This window comes from Pinus tabuliformis, chromosome 3_1 (assembly GCF_031772625.1).
Source record: "Pinus tabuliformis cultivar Carrire ecotype Pingquan chromosome 3_1, CPIR1, whole genome shotgun sequence".
NCBI lineage: Eukaryota > Viridiplantae > Streptophyta > Pinopsida > Pinales > Pinaceae > Pinus > Pinus tabuliformis.
The window spans coordinates 707,910,645-707,932,698 of NC_142301.1; positions in this window are offsets into that span (position 1 = coordinate 707,910,645).

The following is a 22,054-nucleotide window of genomic DNA, read 5'->3' on the forward strand; positions in this document are numbered from 1 at the left end:
TTTCCACTTTTTTCTAAGGGGTTGCAAGACATCGTTAAGCTGTCAACTATATTACTCTTTGAATATCTATTCTTTGGCTGAAAGCTTCTGTGCTTTTTGTTTTGTTGGACTTCTGGTTGTTTGCTTTGATCTCTCTTCTTGTCTGTTGAAGTGTTCCTTTCAGTATGCCAGTGAGACTGCTTTCTCTTGTTGATGTTGAGAGCTTTGGGGTTCTGCTTCTGAGTAATGGAAAAGAGGTGAGTAATAGGCTCAGGGCTTAAAGATTGAAGATTACAGATGGATGAGTTGCTGAGGGGGCTGGTGAAGTCCGAGAGTACCAACAAGAGAATTAACGAGGTGGTTTCTTTGCTTTTTTGCAAATGTCCGAGAGCGCAGCTACAAAGGCTGGGTAACGCAGGAGCTAGGACAGTAAGATCAGACTGAAGTTGGAAACGATGGCTAGGAGTTCTGTTCGGGTGGGACTGACTTTGATCAAGATGGTATAGATCAAGAGATTGAAAAGAAAGAATTTTGAGAGGAATGGAGTGCGATGAGTTAAGAATCTCTATTCTGATGGCGATGGGGTACAGAAACAGAGCCTCTGTTAACAGGGGCCTGTAGACTCTTAACACAACGACTACCCAACAGTTAGTATCGGCGTGTAAAACAAAGCAATTTTGACAGCGTTTATTTCCTCTCATAATATCAACAACTCGTTTACCTCTGCTCAGATCCTGCGTAGTGAGGTTGTTCCTTAGATTGCTGACCACTCTTGGCACGCCTTCCACCTGATACTTTAAATCGAAGCACACTTTTTTACTAGCTATTCGTTGCTCATTAATGCATATTTCCTAGTGATTTCTCTAATAATGGTGGTTCCTATGCTTATGGTTCCTTTTATAGGCATGATTGAGAATGTTGTGCTCGTGACTCTTCTCAGCCTTCATGAAAATATCCCCTAAACTTCCGCGCTTGCCCGATTCTCTGTTCAGATCAATGCGATCACTATATTGATTGATATGATTTTTAATCACCGTGTTCTGCTCGTGGATGATTTCTGATCTGGTGCCAATCTCGACACATCTTTTTCTTCATTATGAAGATTTTCTTCATTACACGAGAAGGATTGACTGTGATTTTGCTGTCTGTTGTGTTCAGGTGAATTTCCTGCTGCTTGGTCGTATTTTGATTCCTTGCTTTTGTTGATTTGATGTAATATAATCTACTTTGAGCCTCAGACTTGTCCTCCAAAGGGATGAATTATGGGATAGCTTCTTCATAGATGCTTTGGTTTTCTTTCACCATTCCAGTTTGCCGGTCCACTGTTTTGTTGGTCAGTGAGTCAGCCTCCTTATTTTGAGTTCTAAGGACATGTTTAAAATCAACTTTCCCCATGTTCTTTGTGTTGTCCAGAATTCGCTCCCTAATTTTATTTAAGGCAACATTTTTGAAATCTCTCCCTGCTTCCATTGCAGTGATAATAATTGTCGAGTCACCAATTATTATAGGGTATTTTATCTGATTTTTTTTAGAATCTTGGTACCTAATAAAAAATTGTATGCCTCTACCTTATTATTTTCCATTTTTCTTAAACCCCATTCATAAGTACCTGTTGTCTCGCCTTGCAGATTTAAGATTAATCCGCCTGCCCCTGCTCTTCCTGGATTGTTTTTTGAAGCTCCATCGAAGAAAAGAATGTGTTTTCTTTGATTTTTAATTCATTCTTCCATTTCCATGTCGTTCCACTGAAGCTTCTAGTCTTTGATTTTTCCTCCTACCTTATTTAGATTTTGATTCTTTGCTGAGCTTTCAATGAGGGTTTTGTTATACCGATCATTTTCTTCTTGCTGTAGTCTGTTTTGATCTATGCTTGAAGCTCCATTTGCACTTATCATTTCCGAGACTTGACCCCATGTCTTCGCTAGAATGGTTCCTATTTTTCGCTTTTGGCCTTTGAAGATACACTTATTCCTGGTTAGCCATAGATGCCAACAAAGAGTAGAGGGAAGACACTTCCAAATTCGACTTATGATTTTTTTTTTTTTTTTGCATATGGGTAGCTTTGAGCCCAATTTTTGTTTAAAGTTGTCAGTTGCTCTACTGTGTCGATGTTCAATTTAAATGACTGATAATTTGCTTCCAGCATTGTCTTGCAATAATGCAATTCAAGAATAAGTGTTGAATACTTTCTTCTTCTTTTTGACACATGACGCATATGGAGAGGCTTTGGAAACTTTTTTTCCTTAAATTTTCTGCCGTAAAAATCTTGCCTTTTAGTAAAGTCTATGCAAAAAATTTTATTTTGGGAAGGAATTCATTCTTCCATACAATTTTCCATAGGTTCCAATTGTCATAATTGTTGTATTTTTGTAGGGAGTTGTAAATTTTGCTCCATTTGGATCCCATATATAATTATTTTGGCTCTCTTTATTTATTGGGGCTGCTCTTATTAATAGGAGCTTCAATTCTTCCCATTGATTTTTCAGCCTAACTGGGAGTGTTTGCACTCTCCAAGCTATCCAACTATTTTGTTCCCATTCAAATATGGAATATAAAGAAGTCATACTTTTCTCTTCCATCCATTCTTTCAATCCTCTTAAATTTTGCTGATGGTTCAGAGGGGCTGCTTCCATGATTCTGTCATCCCAGATGGAGATAGTTTTCCCATTCCACGGAATTTTGGAAATTTGGTTTCCAATTTGTGGAATAATTTTTTTGATAAGTTTTTAGACTTGAGTACAAGCTCTGTCTGGAATTATTTCGGTGAGCATCTTTGACCGATGACAGTTGAGGTATTTCCTTGATAGAGCTTCACTCCACCATTGTTCCTTCCCATTTAACATTCTCCAAAATAACTTGATCTCAAGTGCATTGTTTGTCAAGCCTGGTATCATGATTGAGATGCCTATTTTTTCAAATGGGAGAGTTACTTGTTCCCATTGAACAAGGCTGGATTTTTTGGTTTTTTATTTTCCTCCTCGCCATAGAAAGCCTCTAGTTATTAATTCCATTTGTTTGTGTGCGCTTGCCGGTGCCATAATTATGGCATATTGATATATTGACAGTGCTGAGAGGAGGGCTTTGATTAATATTGATCTCTCTGCTAGATTTAGCCACGTCATTCCTTAACTTTGGAATTTCCCCCTCATTTTTTCTATTTGTTTGTTCCATACTTTTGCATTCACTACTTCTTTTGCCAATGGTAATCCAACATATGTAAAATGGCTCCATTTTAGTTGCACCAGGATTTCCATTATTTGTGAGATCCTCTACATTATGTTGATTGGAATGTTCCAGCTGTATATTTTGCACTTCTTATTATTTAAAAGACTTCTTGAAACATAAAAGAAATCGTCAAGAACTTTTTAAAACTGTCTGGCTATTATGCTAGAAGCTCCCCCAATGAGAAGAGTGTCATCTACAAAGAGAGAGTGGTTTATTTTTTTGACCCTTTTAGCGATTCTGATACCTGTAATTTTTCTTTTTTCCTTTTGATTTTCTAGCTAAATACTCAACGTTTCAGCGATTATAATGTAGAGGAAAGGGAAAAGCGAGCACCCTTGTTTCAGTCCTCTTGTGGTTTGGAAATAACTACTTGGCCTCCCATTGATCAATGGTGCTATCCAGGGGGTGGAGATGCATGCCATAACAATATCTATGAATTTGTAAGAAATTCCGAACTTTTGAAGGACAACCATAAGAAATTTATGATTAGCTCTGTCAAAAGCATTAGCCATATCCAGCTTTATGACCATGCCCTTTTCCTTTCTTTGTATACCACTGTGTATAACCTCCCGCACTATAATTACATTGTCTGTAATTTGTTTTTTGGAACAAAGCCACTTTGATTTTCTGAGATGATGCAAGGCAGATTTTTTTTAGTCTATTTGCCAAGAATTTCGTGTTGATTTTGTAAGAAGAGTTGCATAGAGAGATTGCCCTGTATCTATCAAAGGAGATAGGATTTGGTTTTTTATGGATGAGAGTCAAGAAAGATGCTTTTGTATTTTCTCCCACTTTATTTTTTTTGAAAACATTTTTGATCATTCTCACCAAATATTTTTTCATTGTTACCTAATGGTTCTTGTAGAAGACAATTGTGAAACTGTTCGGCCCTGATACTTTTTCCGAGTGCATACTCCATATTGCTTCTCTTATTTCCTCTTCTGTGACCTCTTTCTCTAGATCTCTGTTTTGCTGTTCGTTGATTTTGCTGCTAGTTTGCCGAAGAAAGTTTTCGTTGTCCACTTGCTGGTTCCTTACTGAGAGGAGGTTTTTATAATAGTTATGTGCTGCCTTTTTAATCTCTTCCGTTCTCTTATTTCCTGCCCTTCCACTTGTATTTTATTGATTTGATTGCCTGCTCTTCTTATTTTTAAATTGTTATGGAAAAAACAGTGTTTTTATCTCCCGCTTTTAGCCATAGACATTTTGATTTTTTCCTGCTTTCCTCTTCCTCTTGCCTGTTTTGCTTGTATAGATCCAAGAAAATTTCTTTTTTCATGTGCATACTTTTGTTCGCTATCTTGCTTATTTTCTTTTTCCTTGCTCATTTTTTCGAGTTTCTCTTGCAGTTTTTTTTTTTTTTTTTTTTTCTTCTTTTCTTTGAGAGCATTTTCTCTTTACCATGCTTTTAGTAGAAGTTTTAATTTTTTCAGCTTAGTTTCCCATACATAATGGGGAGATCTTATTACACTGTTTTTCCAGCTTTCCTTTATTAGTTTGTCAGACTCTTCCTCGCTGTCCCACATTTTGTTGTATTTGAAAGAGATTGGTCCTTGATTCTCCAGCCTATCTAAGGTCAAAACCACTGGCTTATGGTCGGAAGCTGAAGCATGCATTATTTTGCTTTTCACTACAGAGAAGGCTGCTGCTATATTTTCTTGAATCAGTGTTCTATCTAATCTTTCCTTTATGTTGTGTGCTCTCGTTCTTTTATTGCTCCAAGTCTATTTTCCATTACTTGGAGGTATATCAAGTAGTTTGTACTCTTCTATGAGTTTTTCCAGCGCTGCTCTTGAGGGATCACTGAAATAATTGCCTCCTAGTTTCTCATCTATATTTCTAATCAGATTTAGATCCCTTCTTGTAATTAATTTGCTTCTTTGCCTTTCTTAAACTTCTTCTTTCACTGATTTCCAATGTTGAGATTTATCTCTATAGTGGTTTGGAGAGTATATATTTATGAAGCTAAACTCTTTGTTTGAACTCTTGTTTTTTAGATTTGTTCTAATCCAATAATTATTGAGTTTTTGTTTGGCAAGTTTCCATTTCCATTTGTTCCACAATATACATATAACGTTAGAGGCTCCATTAGAGTCTATGGCTGTTTCTTCAATTTTTTTTTTGTTTTTTGATCATTTTTTAAACTTCTTGCATGCTGACTGTGGTCTATTGGATCATAAGAATGTCTGGATGTTCCTGTTTTATTAAGTCCCGAACTGCGTTGATTTTAAATGCGGATCCCAAACCCCTGCTATTCCAAGAGACCGTAATCATTATTTACTGGATTTGTGGTGAGTCCCTCCCTTTTTCTTTTGCTGATTTTTTTCTCCACTTCCCTTTTGTTTGCCAAGGAAGGAGTCCATTTGCTGTTGAGTACCTATGGCCATTTCCTTCGTTGTTGCCTTATCCCTTATTTTGTTGGTGGATTTCTTTCCAACTTTTTTTGGTTGATCCCATGTTTGGTTGTTTTCTTTTGCTTTGTTTCTTGTTTGTATTCGGTCAACCGTGGGTGGAGGGGAGGATGGACTCTGTATGGGGGATGAAATAATGGCTAATGCATTAACTTGGGAAGGTGAGCGAGGGGATGGCAGATCTTCTCCTAGAAGTTCGAATGGGTTTGAGGAAGGGTTGGCTGGAGGGGCCATATTTATTGGTGGAATAGAGGCTGTTGCATTGTTTTCATGAGATTGAGAAGAGTTTAGTGCAACTTGTCTATTATGGAGTTTCTTTCTTTTTACTTGCTCCCAAGTATCTTCTTGGGCTTCAGCGTTCTCATCATTTTCTATTTTTTTTAGCTTACTACACCTATTTGCAAAATGACTGTATTCATGGCATACCTTGCATTTGAATGAGATTTGTTCATAGTTTAGCTACTAGATGTGTGTCCATTGATCTACTTTGATTTTTATAGCATCCAGTAAATTTTTTCCCAGATCTACTTCCTCTCAAATTCTAGCACAAGCATGCATATTATCTTTGGGTTCACATCTGTCTATGTATTTGCCTACCGCATTTTCGATAGCTTTCACCTATTTATCGCCCCAATAGCGAAGGGGAAGATGAGGCAACCTTACCCAAATCGGAACAATGCTTGGAATATCTATCTCTGGATCAAAATCAGGTGACTATCATATATAAACCTCTTGAGTCCATAAAATAGGGTTCATTTATGAATATTAAGTTCCTATCTTCGTTAGTTTCAAATAAGAATGTAAATAACCCCTTCCACAAAAATGTATGGCTATTTTTCCTTGTATATTTTCACTCCAGTTTCTCTCTATCCATTTTTGGACTGCTCTGGGAGAAGGTCACAACCCTGTAAATTGTTCCACCAAACCACGTTCTGCTAATGAGATAGCTACTTTTCTGGGGAGTGTTGGAGGTAATGAGATCTCTGGTATGTCTGCTAGCTTTTTCACAAATTTACTAGTAGTTGGCCTGGCTTTTGGAGCTCCATTTTCTGCTATTAGCGATGTGAATGCTGCTTTATGATCATCAATCCCTTGATGGGAAGAAGAATCTCCCCCTGCTGAAAGGGGCATGGTATGGAAGATCTGTTGAGAGTGGAAGGCGGAAAGCTGTGCAGGTAGAGGGCACGCATCGGTTTAGAGAGGCCAAACCGAGCTCAAGGGAGCTCAGCAGCAGGAGGCTGCCAAGCGGAGGAGCTGCAGGAGGTGGCGATGGCTGCTAGGTCAGGCCTGCTGCGCGCACGATCTTCTATGTCTTCTGAATTGTATTACAATGACATGAGCATATAAAGGGCAAAATTATAGAATGATAAAACTCGAATTTTTTCATGTAGTCATTGAAATATTTTATTTATGATCTATTTTGATTTTTTTAATATTAGTTATATTTTTTAAATGTCATATATTAATTTTATATTAAGAATTAAATGAATTATACATCTAGATTTTATTACTGTTTATCAAGAAATAAATGATTTTTACTCACATATGTAATTGATTTTGAAATAAATTAGTTAATGTAAATATTAAAATAGCCCATTTAAATGTTGTATTTTAAATATTTTGCTCACAATCAAAAGTGAAAATATAAAGTTTTCTCTTACTTTAGTTATTTTATTTCTCTAAAATTAATATAAAGTTATGTTACTTCACACGGACATCACAAATATTTTTACCACATTTTTTTTTATATTTACTTTTGTTTTAAAAATCATATATTAATTTTATATTAAGAATTAAATGAATTATACATTTAGGTACTATTTTTTATTATTAAGAAACAATTGATTTTATTTTTAAAATAATTATTTTATGTTTTTTTATGCTTTTCCTTTCCGTAAATCAAAACAATCTCAAAATGAATCAAAGAAGCCTAAAATTTGCAATGTATAATTGATTGTGAAATATTTTGTTATGATTAACATTAAAATATTTTTGTTTTTTGTTATTGTTTTTTTATGCTCTATATATAATTGATTTTAAAATAAATTAGTTAATATAGATATTCAAATAGTCTATTTAAATGTTGTAGTGAAATATTTTAAAAAGAATAAGAATTATACATTTTGCTCACACTCAAAAATGAAAATATAAGTTTTTCTTTTAGTTTTAATTATTTTCTCTCAAAAGTTAATATAAAATCATGTTACTTCATAGGGAAATTAAAATATTTTACTTCACATGGACATTAAAATATTTTACTATTTTTTTACAAAAGAGGAAAAAACAATTGCTCTATTAATATAATTGTTCATATACAATTGAGACAGAAAAGAACTGAATCACAAATGTGTTTACGACATTTCTTTTATATTTTACTTCTGTTTTAAAATTTATATATTAATTTTATATTAAGAATTAAATGAATTATACATCTAGACATTATTACTTTTTTTTTTTTTTTAATAATTAAGAAACAATTGTTTTTTTTTACACTAAAATATTATATTATATCTAATCTTAAAATAATTATTTTATGTATTTTTTTATGTTTTTTCTTTCCATCGATCAAAATAAGTGATTATGCGATTAATCTTGAAAAAAATCTAAAAAAAATTAAAATGAATCACAAAAGCCTAAAATCTGCGATATATAATTGATTGTGAAATATTTTGTTATAATTAACATTAATTTTTTTTTTTTAATATTCTATATATAATTGATTTTGAAATAAATTAGTTAATATAGATATTCAAATAGTCACGGAGAACTTATTTATTTTCTTTCTCAACTTTTCAAAATTAAAGTATATCCTATTAAGCAACGATTGAAATACCTTGGCTACAACCTGAAATCTGTTGGTTATTCAGCTATTGATTGGTCTTGGTTATCTGATCGATTTTACAAGAAAATTTTAGGGTGGGAATTCAAATTCCTATCCATGGGTGGTGACCTAGGCTGTGCTGGTTCAGATTATGGTATACTGGGCACATCTATTCCTCATTCCATCTTCCATTATCGAGAAACTCAACAGGATGACTGCCAACTTCATTTGGGGAGGTCACAAAGACCAGGAAAAATTCCATTTAGCAAAACTTGAGATGCTGGCCTGCCCAAAAAAGATGGGGGGATGGGGCATATTGGACTTAAATCTGTTCTGAAAGGCTCTACTATGTAAATCCATGTGGAAAGTTGTCATGGGGGACTCTATTTGGAGTAATACAATCAGATCCAAGTATATGGAGAACAAAGATATAGCATTCTGGTTTAGGCTGGGTTCCATTGGATCCCCTCGTGGCTCGGCTATATGGAGAAGTTTCAGGAAAATTGAACAATTCTTCTTAAAAAATCTGATCTGGAAATTCCAGTCCGGGAATAAAATTATTATAGGTTTGGATGATATTGCTGGTGGGGAAGGTAGGATCCAATTCTCCCCACAACTGATTGGGGCTTTGCACAGTAGGGGTATCTTTTTTTGGGATAAGGCAATTCACAGATGGGAGGGTGCCATTCCTATATGGAAAACAACTGATGACTTGGGACTGAGAAATGCATTGGCTCATCAATGGAACGTGATCATATTGGATATGCGAGATAGAGGCATCTATCGATCTAAGGATGCGGATTTCCTAATATGGAAGGGGCTTGGTGGCAGAACTGATGTATATGTTAGGCACATATACCAGCTTCTTATTCAATCTGAATCAGAACAGGGGAATCCCATCTTCTCGAACACTTTCTGGAAATCTGGATGTCCCCTTAAGATCATTTTATTTGCATGGTTGGTCTTTCATAACAGGAACCTTACTTGGGAAAATCTCCAGAAGAGACATTGGTGCGGGCCGGCGATATGTCCCCTTTGTTGGGCAAACACAGAGAACAATCTTCATTTGTTCATTCTCTGTCCGCAATCACAGTTGATATGGCAGCTTGTGGCAGCACATTTCGGGCTCAACAGAATCTCTTTCCCCACTATTGTTGATGCTTTTGGATGGTGGAGTGACATGAATATCGACATGCGGCCCATTCCATTGCTGGCCATTTGGGCAATTTGGAAGTGGCGGAATGCAAATATTTTCGACTCAAAAATGGAATGCCATCTATCAGTATTTGAATCTATTCTTCATATGCACAATTCTCTTTGCTTGCCAAAATAGTCTCGGTTAAGAGGGTAGGAGGAAGGCTCAAACTATGGATCCTTCGGGGTTCCCGCATGCCTACTTTGATGGGGCAGCACAACAGGGTATTTGTGCTTGCGGAGTTTATATCATCCCTTCAGATGGGCAACAGTATGAAATATATTGGAATGGAGGGTCTGGTACCAACAATAAAGCTGAGGTTATGGCTCTTGCTGGTCTTCTTTCCTTCTGTGATTTTCTCAACATACAAGAGCTGCAAATATTTGGAGACTCTAAGATGATCATCGACCATTTTCGGTCAAAACATGTCATAAGGAACTACAACTTATCGTGATGGATCAAAATAATTGAGACAATATGGAATCGCAGGAAGGACTACTTGACTGCTCATATTGACAGGGATAAAAACACAGTTGTGGATGCTCTATCGAAGAAAGGTCTCCTATCTCATCATGGAATATGGTCAATGTGCATCACAGTGGACAACATTTCTTTCCAGATTCAGGATTTTCTCATGCCGGGTACATAACTCACTTTTTTCATGATCACCAATCCGGTATGTACCTAAGACCTTCGATTGCTTTTCCATTTTGGATGACTTTCTGTTATAATCCACATCCAGCTTTTTGATTATAGATACCTCATATTTCTCTACATTAATGCTGAACATGATGAACTATCTGATGTAGCCTATTGTTCTGGCATTTTTTGACCATCACATACATATTTGTCTGAATTCCGATATGCAGCTATAAACATGTATGTCTCCATCTTCTATATTTTGTACTATCTCCTCTATATGTTTTTATAATAGAAATATTGCTTCTTCTTTTTTTTCGCGCTGACAAAGTGTTGCAGTGAAATATTTAAAAAGAATAAGAAATATACATTTTGTTCACACTCATTTTGTTTTGACCAAAGTTGATTGGTAAAAAATACAACATTTTTCCTTTGATCTCATGCGTTCACACATGCGAGTTGGGTCAACTTTGACAAACAAAAATCCATATTGGATCTTTTAGAAACAAAATCCATGTGCATGATTTCCTTCTAGAATGGCACTAATATCCCGATCACAAAGTTTGCTACAAAAAGTTGGACGAAACTACATAAATTGATCTGGCAAACTATCATAAATAAAACGAAACAAAATTCTTCTTAATTCATTATAGATAAAGGAAATAATAATAATAGATTATGTAAACATGTATGAGGGAGTTTTGGTGTATTTGTGGGTAAAAATGGTACTAATGGGTAAGTGGTATGGTGTGAAAATGAATGGCAAGATCAAGACAATTTAGAGGCCCAACATCTCCCCCACGCCTGATTTTTTGCATGTCCTCTTGCAAACAAAGCTTTGCAAAGTTTCATAATGCAACCGGTTCCTAATATTCCTTTATTCTGACATTTCAATTGAATCCTCGACCAAAGCTTGAAGATATTGGTGTTGACCATCTATATCAGTAAGATGCGCTTTTCTCTCTCACCAATCAGTAAGAGATTGGTTGATGGTGAGAGTATGTGAGGAAGAGAAGGTTGCATAGTGTGAATATGCTTCAGACCTAGTTGTGAGAAAAATTGCTTCAGTTAATGAGTGTAAATGGCAGTGAATGGAGCAGATTGTTGAAGTAATGCATCAGTATTCATATCATATTTGAGGATGATGTAGTAAAGATTGTTTGGAGAGTTTTTGCATGTTGCTGGAGTATAATTTGTTGGAAACTCTAATTTTTGTTTTTATCAGGAGCTGCTGATGCATTTGGCACATAGCCATTGTGTTGTATGTTGCTAATTATAGTATGCAACAATTGTATTTTGCAGTGAGGGTTTGATATTAAGGTTGAGTATGTGATATGTTTATGTTGTTGGTGATGATATCATTCAATTTTTTATTGGATGGATTGTGGCCACCATTTTGCTAGAGTAGAGAGCATATTTGTGGTATTATTTTGATTTGATGAGATTGTCTTGTTGTTGGAGATCATATTGCAGAGCTGAATCAAGTTGAGTAGAAAGTCTTGGGATCCAGTGTGAAAATATATGAAACGAGGTCCACATAGAGTAGAGGAGCAGTGACTTCATGGGTGTGGAGCAGTGATTGTGAAGTTTCAGTGAAAGGAACAATTTCTCAATCCAACTGGAGTTGGATAATCCAATCGAAGTTGGGCGAGGATCGATTGATCATGGTGGCTTTTAGCGGATGGTAGTTCGTAGATTTGTGTGAGAACATAGTCTTCCGAGCTAATCAATAGAATTGAGTCTCCAAGATGATGGGAGTCAAATGATTGTATATACGGTCAAGTCTCCTAGTTGATCAAAGTCAACAATATACATAAAAGACTATATTTTCTTAATAGAAGACTCAGAGAAATACAACAACAAGAAGAGTGGTTTTTTGCCCAGTGAAATGTGGATGTGTTTTTGATGTGTTGATTATTGTTTCTCTCATTGTTGTCTTGTTTAAGATTCTTATATGGTTTATATGCATGATATAATCTAATGTATTGTTGGTTAATATATGTGATTCAATAGAGAAGTTTATATTGGTAAAATTGTTTAAGGAGTCACAATATTGATTCACACCCTTATACACCCCCCCCACCGCGGCCCCCCCGGCTTAGTAGTGCTCAAAGGATTCCAAAAATTGGTATCAGAATGGGGCTCTTAGTTATAGTTTGATCACTGGAGAGTAGAGTTGGGGTTAGTTGGAAATTTGATTTTTTATTTTTATTTATTTTTAATTAATTAATTAATTTATTTTAATGTTTAATGTTTAATTAATTAATTTATTTTAATGTTTAATGTTTAATTAATTAATTAATTTATTTATTTATTTTTATCAGAATGGATGTCCTCATTGCTGCAAATTACAAGGTATGGCACAAAAATACTAAATCTCAATAATTGTCTAATGGATCTAAAATTTGGAGACTGGTATGTGAAGGATGTGGAAAGGATCCAATAACACCTAAATTTTTGGAGCAGGATGCGTAAGCTAGAGTCATAAACTACAAGAATCTTCATGATGATGATATGAAGAGGCTAGTAGGTTTGAAATATGCCAAGGAAATGCGGGACAAGCCAGAATCCATATTTGGAGATGGTACCGACAACAATATGGAGAATGAGAAGAAGAGAAACAAGAAGAAGAATAAGAAGAAGGGCCTACAAAGTCAAGAATCTCAGCCACAAGAGTCTCATTATTCTAGTGCACATGATTCAATAGATGATAAGAAGAAATTAGAAAACCCTGAACCCAAAGGTATAAATATTAATGATTTTCTATTAAGTTATACTTTTGATGATTCAAATTGTGATAATGCTAAAGTTCCTAATGAATATGATAATGATATTAAGGGTCTTAGATCTAAGATTTCTAGACTAAGAAGAAAAGTGCATATTTCTAGACTAACAAGGAACAAGAAAAATTATCGCAGATTTGTGATAATAAGGAGACCAAACTCAAGGAAGAGATTTTCAGCTTAAAGATTAAGTTAGCAGAATAAGAAAGAAATTAGAAGCTGAAAAGTTTTCCTTGAGAAAACAATGAAATATGGAGAAGAGTAGTATGGCCTTGGATAATTTGATTGAGATCCAAAGATCACCATTGGATAAATCTGGTCTTGGATTTAAAAAGGGTGAGTCTAGTTTGCATGTAGGCAAAAATAACAAAGAAGAACCCAAGAAACCTCTAGAAAAAAATACCAATAGCAAGAGCGAGAACAAAGGAAATAAGAAGTAGAACCAATAGCTAATCAAGTAGCAAAACCAACAGCAACAAAGAATAATTCTCAGGGAGCTCCTACATCAAAAAAATCATTTACTCTAAGATATAATCGTGGCAGATTTGTAAGGTTCTAAAGGAATCAATGTCCTTTTGTTCCTTTTGTGCATAATGTAGAATGTTACAACTGTCACAAATTTGGGCATGTTGCTACTAATTGCCAAAGCAGAATGTATAAATCAAATCAGAGGAGATTGCAACGATTTCAGTGGCCAAGGAGACTAGCCAACTTGTATAATCATGGTTTTTATGGTTATTGCTATTCATGTAACCTGCTTGGACATAAGGCAATAGATTGTAGGTCTAATCGATGGAGGAGAAGCACATTTCATGCAAGGTTTATATCTAGCATTAGCAGCAGGGTATCTAATCCTCTTGCTACATATCTTGGCCATGTAGAATGTTACACATGTCATAACTTTGGCCATATGGAAAGAGACTATTTGTTGCCATGTTATCAAAGACAAAATAAATAAGAGCAATAGAAACAAAGAGAACCTACCAAAAAACCAATAAAGGAGGAAACAAGGCAGCCAAAGACCGTGTGGAGAAAGAAGGAGCAATAATTCTTCAAGTAGTGAAGTGCATCCCCTCCTACAATCCATGATTATTTCTTGCATATTTACAAGAGGATTGCAGAGTTCATGAGAGGTGCATAACCTCAGGGGGAGCGTATGGTAGCTTGATGAGTATAAGATGTTACAACAACATATGATGAGTTCATTTGAGCTTCATGCACTTTCAGGCCCACAAGATCAAACTGTCTATTGGAGGTATATTGAGCTCAAGGGGAGATATGCATGGTATGAGGTTTGCATGAGTTATTTGATATTTTTCATCATTTTCACTTAGTTATTTGTAACTTCCTTACATATGTTTCCTGAGTGAAATTAGTACATTTTTCAACCATATATAAATTTTTGGTCTCTACTGACAGTTGGTTGAAAAGTTGTACAACCATGCATGCAATGAGATCATTGGTACAACATGCATAGAGATGACATGAGACATGGACCAAACATGTATGAGATGTCATATGATGATCATTACAACATGTATTTGTTATTTATTCATCATTTTATGTTGGTTGAGAGTCCAATCCTTAGTATGATGAGTCATGATGTTTGATAGGCTTGTTATGGAGGAGTGTCATGGAGTTTATTATAGCCACATGTATGGGCTAATGTTGATGTAATAGTCATGATATTTTATGTATTTAAGTCATTGGTCCATTGGAGATGATGATAACAACTATGTATTTATTGATATATCCATGTAAAATTCTCATGAAGCCATGTACTTGTATGTATGTATATTTGGGCCATATAGTCATGAGGTAATGTTATGATCATATGAGAGTATGTATGAGGTATTATGTCACTTCTAAAACCATCTATTTTCATTGTAATATGTCACTTAGTCATGGTCATGTGGAGTCTATGTCCATATGGTGCTTTTATTTGTCAAAAGAGAGCATTGTTTGCAGTGGAAGCAGTTCATTGCAGGTTCGAGATGATATTGGAGATGACATGTGTTCAGGGGGAACATATATTTGATCTTGTTTACTTTAGCCATATATTTTTGGCATTATGATCTCCTTGGAGGTGTTCATGATGTGCCTCATGTTATGTTATGTTTGTTGGGTTTTGACCTCATTATTTGGGAAAAGAGATTGATGTTTCCTATTGATGATGATGCTATGTGGTTGCTATATGGAGAATGTTGATTGATGCTTCAGGTGCATATTGTTGCATATCATTGATGTTGCTTACAATTGTGATTATTGTTGTTGCTTCTGGAGGTTATTGGTTGGATATGATGATCTGAATGTTGCTTGGTTCATATGCTGCTTGCTGCTTGATGATGATGAGGAGGCATGAATGTCGGTTGATATGCATTATATTTCAGACATGTAGAGATCACTTGCTCCAGTCTTTGTGATACAATTTTCTGCCTTATCAAATGGATTTGTCCCTTTTCCATTGATGTTAAAGGGGAAGTGACAGAGGATATTTTTCTAGAGGTCGTGTGTGGTTTCCATCAATGCCAAAGGGGGATATTATTGGAATTATGGTGTGCATGGTTCCAACTAGATGATGTTGGCATTGGTTCATGATGACAACTAGCTTATGTTGGCATTGATGTCAACCCTATGTAATCTACCTAATGTTTGGATGTCTTCATTGTAGCATGCTTTGCAACTAGTTGAGTTGGCATTGAGATGGTTATGTTGGCATTGATGTCAAGCTTTTTAAAGTGGTCGGATGATGGCATTGGTGTGGTTGATGGTTCCTCATGTGCTAGTGGTGTTCGTGGAGGTGTTGCCTTGAGTTGTCTTGTGTTGGCATATGTTAGCATGTGCATTTATTAGAGGCACTATTGATATTGCTATAGGTGGATGATGCAGATCTACCTGTGATGGAGATGATGGCTCAATTGTCATTCATGTTTTTGTGATGGCACACTTGTTGATTTGGCATATTACGTCTTCATCTAGGTCTTCCTGCTTGTGTTCATGGAGATGACTTGTTACAGTGATGGTTTGGCACATGATGATGCTGATGATGTTGCAGAGGTGTTGCAACTTGTGGAGGACTTGTTGGCAACCTTACCAACCTATGTTTGTAGGATTTTTAGGTCAACTTGGAAATGACACTTGGGATACTTTTTTCATTGTTATTAGAGGCTTGTCATGGGTTTTCATAGGTTCTACAACTTTAGGAGATGCCCCCCAAGTAGATAAACAAGTCTTGGAAGTTTGGAACTGATCAGATGCAAGATTAGGGCTGCAAAACTCTTGAGAAAACTCAGTTTTGAGAGGCATACATAGCTCTTGTGAAGGAAACTTGAGCATATGCAGGTTTTATGAAGGAAAGTCACGTATATGTCCTAAAAGTGAATTTCTCCACATTCCTCACGCAAATTGGAATTAATTCAGCATGGAAATTCTTAGAGGCTTCTAGATTAAGTTGTAAAGGTCGAAAATGGTTTGAAAGGTCCTCTAATGATGTGAACACCTTAAGTGCACAAGTAGTGGATATAGTGGATTGATTTTGTCAATTTTGGGCACTCTTGATCCCAACCCCAACATCCATTTCGCCCTGCATGTTTTATATAATTCATTTTGGAGTTGAGTGATGGTTTATGGTGAGAGTATGCGAGGAAGAGAAGGGCATGAATACACTTCAAACCTAGTTGTGAGAAGAATTGGTTTAGTTAGTGATTGTAAATTGCAGTGAATGGAGTAGATTGCTGAAGCAATGCATCAATATTCAGATAAGATTTGAGGCTATTGTAGGAGTGATTGTTTAGAGGGTTTTTGTATGCTGATGTAGTATATTTTGTTGGTGACTCTCACTTTTGTTTTTATCAGGAGCTTCTGATGCATTAGGCACATAGCCATGTTGTTGTATGTTGATAATTGTAGTATGAAACAATTATATTTTGTAGTGAGGGTTTGATATTAAGGTTGAGTATGTGATATGTTTATGTTGTTGGTGATGATATCATTAAGTTTTTTATTGGATGTAGTGTGGGCACTACTTTTTTGGAGTAGAGAGCATATTTGTGGTATTATTTGGATTTGATGAGTTTGTCTTGTTACTAGAGATCAAATTACATAGCTGAATTAAGTTGAGCAGAAATTATTGGGATTCAATGTGAAAATATATGAAACAAAATCCGCATAGAGTAGAGGAGCAGTGACTTCATGGGTGTGGATAAGTGATTGTGAAGTTTCAGCGAAAGGAACAATTTCTCAATCCAATCAATGTTAGATAGTCCAATCGGAGTTGGGCGAGGATCGATTGATTGTGGTGGCTTTCAGCGGATGGTAGTCCATAGATCCGTGTGAATACATAATCTTCCAAGTTGATCAATAGAATCGAGTCTCCAGGTTGGTGGGAGTAAACTAATTGTATATGAGGTCAAGTATCCTAGTTGATAAGAGTCAACAATCTATGTAAAATACTATATTTGATTAATAGAAGATTCAGAGCAGTGTAACAACAACAATGGTGGTTTTTTTTCCCGATGAAGGGTTTTCCACTAGATATCTTGTGTCTCTTGTGCGGATGTGTTTTTGATGTGTTGATTATTGTTTCTCTCATGGTTGTATTGTTTTAGCTGCTTATATGGTTTACATGCATGAGGTAATCTAATGTGTTGTTGGTTAATATATGTGATTCAATAGAGAAGTTTAAATTGGTAAAATTGTTTAAGAAGTCACACTATTGATTCACCCCCCTCAATAGTGCACAAAGGTTTGCAACACTTATTATATGGAAGGTACATAGAAAGCAACACTAAAGCGAACACACGATTTAAAAATCACAAAGCCAAAGATCAAGAACAATATGTATGCACAACTCGAAAGATTTTGAAAAATCCAAATTCAATTTATATTCAACTCATAATTTGTAGGCTTGGCCAGCCTCGTACAACCAAAATCTGCCAAGTCTTCCGAGTCAACATTCTAACAATAAAAAGAGACTTGGCCAATTGAACACGATAGAAATATGCGAGAATGCGCGTTGGGATTCATCCAATTCTCATGAAGATGAAGGGGATTCTTCTTTTTTAATAACACTGGATCTCATAATCCTCTATTACTATTTTCTTTATTTCCCTCCTTCAAACAACCACTGTAAAAGAGAAGTAGCGACCTTCCTTCACAAAAAAACACCCAAAAACTCAACCAACATATTTTCTATGAATGGGTAGCCATGACTACATATTCCGTCCTAACCCCCTTAGCATCCGAGTCCTAAGATGGTGGCGGGGTCCTACGAAGGCTACTCATGAAATGGCTATACTCATCCTTTCCACCTACTCCATGGCGAAGACTCCTGTAACAGAAATGTCAAGAACAATAATTTGGATGAAAAATCCAAGGTCGAGTCCTTGAGCTGCACATATAGTGAGACCCTACAAACCTTAATTTGCAAAGCTAAAAAATTGGTCATGCATCACAAGAGGACCCAAATGTCTAAGGTAGGTGAAGATATTGGTTCTGTCATTGGAAGAAACAAGGAGTTCGAGCTTCCTTCATATCCCCCTAATGCCTTCGAGATAGAGTCACCCCATGAATCCATTAGGGATGAAAGGGTTGTGAATCCTGTAATGTTGGAGAACATAATGCCTTAAGGAGCCTTCCACATCCATACCATGCAGTATCTCTTCCTCGAGCTTCGTCTTGTTTTATCTGCTGATTCCATCTGCTCACAGGTATCCTCACACCAAATCGCTTAATGGTGAAAAATATGATTGCCATAATAGAGCTTACCTGAATTTCAAACCAAGGAGGAGAAAGGAAAAAGGGGAGAATATGGGGAAAATTCCAGACATTTGTGATTTAATGAATTTTGCAGCATTGGACAATCCACTACCACACATCATTACTGTTGAACTCAAATGGAAATAGAGACAAATAGAATGTAGATGGAACTGACTGAATGGAACGAAGATGGAACTAGTAGAATGACAATGGCATCCGTTTTGAGATTGTTGAAGATGGTGAAAAAATGGGTGGGCAATAAGGCCATTTCATATATAAGATAGACTACGCCTATACACTTTTTTTGTCAATCAAGATGCTTTCATTAGATTATCAAAAATATGCTGAGTACAAAATTCATCTCAATAGACCCCTTTCCATCATTCAACGAGACTTGTTGAGATTGGGACCTGAAGGAAAACATAGAAAAATGATGGAATTCTTTATTTCTGATAGGCCTATTAGCCTTGGCATACATAGACAAAACATAAGAGAATTCTGAATAAGAGGCAACATATTAAGGAGGTGGGTTAGGAGGAATAACATGAGGAGCAACAAAATAGCCCACATGTTCATGCATGTGAAAATAAATATGCTCCACCTTTGCTTCCAGGTTGCGGAGGTAGTCGTTGGTGCTCCAATGTTGGCATCGAAGACTGTCCAACTGTTCCATAATTTCGTTCTAACTATATTGGATGTTGTTGATGTAGGCTACCAGATCGTTACGATCCTCATATTTATGCTCCCTCAAAATTTCCATGTTCACTTGGTCGTTGCGTAGCTGGGCTGCAATGGGCTCGAGGGTGGCTGGAGAAATCACATGGTCTATGGAACAGGTTGGAGAGATAACAACTGCCTCCTCCATTTCTCAACTGTCATATGTGTCTATGGGCTATTGATTTCTCGGGTTAGGCCGCTCAACATGGCTGTGATTGCCTCGCCCCCGATGAGGGCATCCTCTTTGATGCGACATGATGTCGAGCCGAGGCTGCCAGGGGAAGAGAGAGTCTGGAAACATGAACCACAAGAACCGTGTAGGACCCAATAATCAAACCTACAAAATAATCACCACTGAGATATATAACTCCATGTAATATAACCAAACACAAGAATCCTAGTGGATGACACGAGATTATAGTCCCAGGGCGTGCCTAAGCATGGGGCTTTCCTCCACACCTAAAACTGGCCAATAAAAACACCCCAACCGCTGGACACAAATAATTCCCACCACTAGTTTGACACCGTACTCTTAGACTCGCCTTCGTGATTGGCGAGGGGCGCAATGCGACTATTGACCGCCCCTTCTCTATGAGTACTGAAAGGAGTAGCACCCCAACAAGCTCATAGCTCGAGACGAGCCCAATTGCATAACTGGGCACTCCAACACTTGAAACACAAATTACAGGGGGTAAAAACTAGCTTACCTCGAGGACTAGGCGCCTCCTCCGTCACCAACACTAACTCTCCATCCCTTGAGCATAGGTTCTAGGCGGAAAGATAGAGAGACTCAACATTATCACTCATGCCAGGATCCCATGGACAGTCCTTGGGCTTAGTGGTGCGCCACCTTGGGCTATCCCATACAACTGTCGCTCTGCGCACCCACTACCTTGACCTTGGCAGGGCGTTCAAATACTGAGTACCACTACCCTTTGCACCCTCCCAATTCATCACTCGAAACATACAACTGGAGAATTTCCCTTTGTGTCCTGGGTATTTATCAACAATGCGTGCGAGTAGGGTGTCCACATGTGGGCAATTAGAGCATGCCCGACTCTTCATGGAAGATTAATGGAGCGCATGGAGGTCGGTCAGGCTCCGTACTCGTCCGACTTGCCAAGTGGTGATATGGATGTACACCCCCATCAGGGAGACTACGCCTATACTATATATATATATATATATATATATATATATATATATATATATATATATATATATATATATTTTATATTGTTGCTAGTTGTTGCCGATCATGGGTTTGACTCTCTTCAACTTAGGCCTCATAATCAGGGCCAAGGATTTATTCTGTTTACCATCCACAAAATGTGGGGAAATAATCTAGGTTTTCTTTCATGTATAGACATGTGTATTTTACATTAAGTTTTTTTATTTAGCATGGTCATTGAAATATTTTATTCATGAACCAAATCATTTATTAAAAAATATTTTTTTTGTTATTAATATATTTTCAAATATACATCAACATTAATTAACCACATATATTGAAATTTTTTATTTATCACTCCTATTGAATTTTTAAGTCCTATATTGAATTGTATTTATTTTTGTAGGTTCGACAAGTGAGACATGTCTGTGGGATTGAACTTCCGATTACTTGGATACACAAGGGTTTGCCAACATGATTTTTGCCAATTATGCTACCACCCACAAACTGTATTGAAATATTTTAAAAAGTAAAAGAATTATACTTTTTCCTCAAATTCAAAAGTGAAAATATAATTACTTCAATTAATATAAGTGAAATATTTTACTAGTGTGATATATTTTACCACATGTTCTTCATATGGATTCATATTTTCAATAATAAATCAAGCTAACATAGTGAGCATGGAGAATATGACGTTTTAAAATATTTTTAATTAAAATTAATTATATTCATTTTTGTTTTCATTATGGGCGATATGATATTTTATTTAAAAAACATTTTGTATATTCATTTTTTTTAATTATCGCTAACATGGTCTATTATACTTGCCCAAAAGCAAGTTATATTGTAATCAGTTTATGGTAAAAATAATTTCACCTCAATTTTTTTTCAAACAATCTATAAAGTTTATTAAAGTTTAAATATTAAATTGATATTTTTGGATTTTTTTTTTTTAAAATTTAAATTTTTATTTTCTAATTGACTATAAATAAAATGACTAACTTTATCGGGTTTTTATTAAATTTATCAGAATTAAAATTTATATAAAAAATTAAAAATCAAATAAAATCTCTATAACAAACAATTATCTTAAAAATACATCTATCAAATCTTAATATTTACAAATGTCATAAAATACACTTTTAAAAGGGGGTGGCTAGTCCCCTGAAGAATCATTATATTAGGCCAATCTATACAAATTTTTACATATATATACATCACATCAATCAATCAACCATCAAATACACATAATCGCTGCACAACAGCATCGCAAATTGGGGATCGAAACTGGGCGAGGAGCGTGTAACCCGTCAGCCCCGCCATTGAACCATGCACTCACGTGCTGTCATAAAA